At 41.5% G+C, this 4,663-nt stretch overlaps 1 long non-coding RNA gene across 1 annotated transcript; it reads right to left on the reverse strand.

Annotated features, from left to right (window-relative positions):
* Positions 1-1,307: 1,307 nt before the first annotated feature.
* Positions 1,308-2,902, reverse strand: LOC137461324 (uncharacterized). The gene is made up of 3 exons (XR_010993331.1): positions 2,726-2,902; positions 2,221-2,348; positions 1,308-1,651 (listed from the first exon to the last, which is right to left on the reverse strand). It is a non-coding gene; the product is annotated as an uncharacterized lncRNA (long non-coding RNA).
* Between the last annotated feature and the right edge of the window lie 1,761 nt (positions 2,903-4,663).

Consider the following 4,663-nt stretch of genomic DNA (forward strand, 5'->3'; position numbering starts at 1 on the left):
TTGATTTAGAGATTCTCATTTTCTAGGGCTGTGGCAGTTTTAGGCTATGCCTTTGAAAGTTAGCTGCAGATTTTGAGCAGAAAATTAGAAAAACAATTCACTATTGGTGTAAAAAGGAAAACAAAAGATTATTCTAAACAAATTTCATTGGCTAGGATGTGTGGGATGGATGCAGCTGTGCCATAATAGTCTTCCAGATTTTACTTTCACCCCCATTCCTTCTTTTTTTCTCTGGTCTGGCTGTTCTGCTGGGAGGATAACACCTTTGAACTTGAGATATGACACTGCTTTCTTCCAGCTTTTTTCTCTTCTCTTCTGTTACAGGGGGAAGGAGGGGGAATTTGGGGAGAGAGTGGAGCAGCTTCTCTCAGACAGCCAGAGGCAGGGAAATGAGGGACTTCTGTGCTGTTTTCTGCTTGTAAATACTGTATATTTTGTACATATTCATTGCATTCCACTGTAGAATGTAGTTTTTACTTTGTAAATACAGCTTCCATTTGCTTCCAATTGAGCTGCTTAGTTAATATGAATAGGATACTTCAATCAACCACAAGGGCATTTGAAAGAATTTTAAGGACAGTGAAATTGTTAGATGGTCCTGTTGTACATTAGTATGTATTATAGAAGTCTATAGAACTATTTGCTCTGGAAGAGCATCAGGCCACAAAAGCCAGAAACAAAGGCTTAGATAAAATCAAATCATTTTGACAGCTGATATACAGAATTTCATTACGAAATACAGAAAGATGGGACACTTGTCACTTTCACAGTATAAACACAATGATTAAAAAGAGTCAAGGATATTCTTTCCTCTCCTTTCCTGTCATGAAGAAAATGGGCCAGTACTCAGTAACCCTCAGTAGAATCTTATCTACTTACATATACACATTACTAATTAATTCAAAAGAACCTAATGAAATTCAATAGAAAATATTATACTGAAAATTAAATGAGTAAGAATTTGTTAAAATGAAACAAGTGACATAAAATTCTGTTCTGTGTCAGAAGTAGAGGAGGATTGTAGTTGAAAGCAATTTATAAGACTGAAATCCATACAATATGGAAACCAAGTCCATGAAATGGATCATTAGTGAAAACAAAAGTATGACACAGTTTAAAATCACTGACTATGCTCATTTTCTGCTTCAGGTATGGATGGGTGTCCACAAACTACTCATGGTTTTTATCCCCTTCCTAGGTCTCAATAAAACCAATGCAGATTACAGAGGAAATAAGACTGTCTCATTTTAATGTGTTTTGTTGAAAAATGGAACAAATACTATTGAATTGCTGCTTTTTCCATACAGATGTGCAAGACAAATTGAGAACAAAACAAGAATGGCTGAAAAATGCAGACTATTGTACATTTATGTATTGACATAAGTGTGTATTTAAGTGGAGTATCCTCTGGACTGGGCAGTAACAGACCAGTTACTCAGGAAAACAAATGCCATCACTCTGAATGTCCCCTCCTTCCTTCTCCTCCCAGCTTTTTATGCTGAGCATGATGGAATACAGTATGGGATAACCATTCAGTCAGGTGAGGTCAGCTGTCCCAGCTTTCCCCTCATCCCACTTGCAGATGGAGCAATGAGTAGCAGAAAAGGCCTTGACTCTGTGTAAGCAGCGCTCAGCAATAGCTGAAGCATCCCTGTGTTATCAATACAGTACAAATAAAAAACATAGTCACACAATAGCTACTCTGAAGAAATTTATCCCTACCCTAGCCAAAACCAGCACGTACATTAATTCTGCATTACTGAATGCATGCCCTGGGCACATAGGTGAGCAGTTACACAGAGAACTATTTCAGCTGAAGACTTCTCAACTTGGTATTTACTAAGAGTCAGTTATATTTTTTTTGCACATTGAGAATTCCTATCTTTTTGTCTGAGATGGAGAATCTTGTTCTCTAAAATAGGTTATGCTTCATAAATTAAGCAACCTTTTAACTGCCTTCTCTCGCAGTCCAGCTTTAGTAAGTGTGCTCAAACTATGTCCAGCACTCAGTGGGAATGCCCAAGTTATTCTAATTGCCCACATTCAAAAACACACTTCCAGATCCTCATGTTTTTTGAGGATGGAGAGGAATTCCTGAGGACATGAGGTGTACTTGAGTCTGAAGAGTTCAAACTGTTATTTTCCCAGAGCACTTCCCACCCAAACTAACCTATGCCTTCATAGGTACACTGCAAGACTCACAATGGCTGCAAGGCATACCTGGAAATGATAATGAGATTCCTATCGTTCCAAACAGATGATTTAAGGATGTCAGTCTAGGATGATGCTTTTGTCTGTGAATCTCAGTCTCAAAGTGATATCAGACTCAAGGACAGAGATAGGCAATCCTAAATACAAGAAAAATACAAGATTTTAACTGAACTGCTGTGAGACCTGATGTGTAGCATTATAATCAATGTCAAATACTGTTAACAGTTATGAGAGTGTCAAGTATAATTTCTGACTCGATATACTTAATTGAATCCCCTCTTTCTTTTCTCTTGAAGGAATAACTACTTTTTGGGGTCACTTCTGGATGACATGTTGGATTTGTACAGATATCAACTTTGGATTAAGCCACTAACTTCCTAAACTAGCCTTATTAAGAAACCATGTATGAAAGTTTATGTTCCAAAACTTAGTTTCAGCTCAAGTGCCTGAAGGTCTTTGAATTAAACTAGAAAGTATTAACAGAAATAACTTAAGGAACTAACTCAAACAATACCTTGTGAAACGGCCCTTAAAAACCAAGGTGTCCAGGAGGGCTAGACCTACTTCAAGAAAGAAATCTTGAAGGCTCAGGAACAGGCTGTCCCAGTCTGCCAGAAGATGAGCTGATGGGATAGATGGCTGGTCTGGATGGGCACAACCCCTTCTCTGGTCCTGTTGGCCACACCATTGCTGATCCAGACCAGAATGCTGGTGGAAGATGCATGAACAGGAGGAAAAAACACCATGAGAGAGGAAGGAAAAGGCAGAGAAAGCATAGAATGGAAGCCTGTTGACATGATTTTTAGGTGGCAACCATGCTGGATATGTTGATCTCACTGCTCTTTAGAGCAAAGCATTGCAGGTCTCATTCCAGTGCTGGCAGCCTGGTTAGAATATCCTATTGCTCAATGTGATCTAGATGCCAACATCATCCTGTTTGGAAGTATCCACAATAGGACTGCTTTCAGAATTCTTGCTTTTGATCGAGGCAAGAATTAAATTTCAGGCATAATAACTTGCCTTCTTGTCAGCTATGTTTGCTACATTTTTCCCATTGAAAGCATTATAAAAGGAAAGAAAAAGAAAGATAAATGAAAGCTGAGGAGGGAAGGGAAAAAGACAATAAAACACCCAGATTTGGAGTCACAGAATTACAGAATTGGTTGGATTGGAAAAGCCCTCTAAGGTCATCCAGTCCAACCAGGAGCCCAACACCACCATGGCCCCAAGGGCCATAGCCACATATTTCTGGTACACCTCCAGGGATGGGGACTTCACCACCTCCCTGGGCAGCCTGTTCCCATCCCTGACCACTCCTGCAGCAAAGAAGTATTTCTTGATACCCAACCTCACCCTCCCCTGGCACCCCTTCAGGCCATTTCAAGGGATTTGCTTTATCTACATTCCACAAAGGTAGACAACCCCTCAAAAGAGAACAATGCTATGCTTTAGTGTTGCTAAGGGGAAATAGGACCTCCAGGGACTGGGACCATCTTACACTCTGCCCAAACAGCTCCTGCTCCACCACCACCCTTTCTGCACCCATCCCAGACTCAAGGGCAAGGCCCTCAGCCAGCCAAGATACCACACATAAGAGCTCAGCCCCACTAAGGAGACCCAGCCAGCACACATAAATGATATTGATGAAGCAAGCAACCCTCTTCCTACCTAACCGGGGGGCCAGCAGGCCCCCCGGCCTTTGTCCCCCCTCCCAATCACATGGTGTGCACCATGGGGACTCACCAGAGATGAGAGGAGGATCCTCAGCCCAGATGGGCTCAGCTTAGAGCTTCTGCCTTTCCTGGGGGGAAATAAAAAGCGGAATGGGTGGGGAGGGCAAAGTGGCCACACCTGGGGTAGGAGGAGACTCCAACAGAGCCCAGGTGCTCTGGGATTTGAGGAGAAAATGGGGTGGGTAGAAAGGGGGCAGACTGTGAAACCAGTGTTATTGAGAAAGAAAGGACATTAAAATATTAATTATTGACTTTTAATGATTGCTAGATGCTTAGTATGGCTACTTTCAGGATGTTCTACTGCTCTTGGATATTAGATAATTTCATTTAATTAACTATTCGGTTCAATAAACAAAAAATCCACACAGCTTCTGCCAAGGTAATTGTATAGCATTATCATCTCAGTTAACTATCTCAACCTGGAGGGGTATTTTTTTTTGGGGTTGTTTTCCTGCTTATATTGGAGGGGGGGGGGGGACAGGGAAGGGAGCTTGCTTCTGAGAGCAGGCTGTGTGAAGCCAGGACGCTGCTATGCTGCAGATGAGCCAATGGCTTTAGCTAGCAGAGTTGAACTCTCCTGCAGCTGAACAGGGACAGTACATGCCACAGTGAACCCTGTGGTCTCTCCTGTGTGAGTATGGAGATTATATGAGATGGGGACTCTTTGTTCTACAGGCACAAATGCATGAGTTACAAAGAAAAGTAAAGAGAAGAGAGAG

This window comes from Melanerpes formicivorus, unplaced genomic scaffold (genome assembly GCF_026170545.1).
Source record: "Melanerpes formicivorus ecotype bairdi unplaced genomic scaffold, bMelFor1.0.p_v2 SCAF_4, whole genome shotgun sequence".
NCBI lineage: Eukaryota > Metazoa > Chordata > Aves > Piciformes > Picidae > Melanerpes > Melanerpes formicivorus.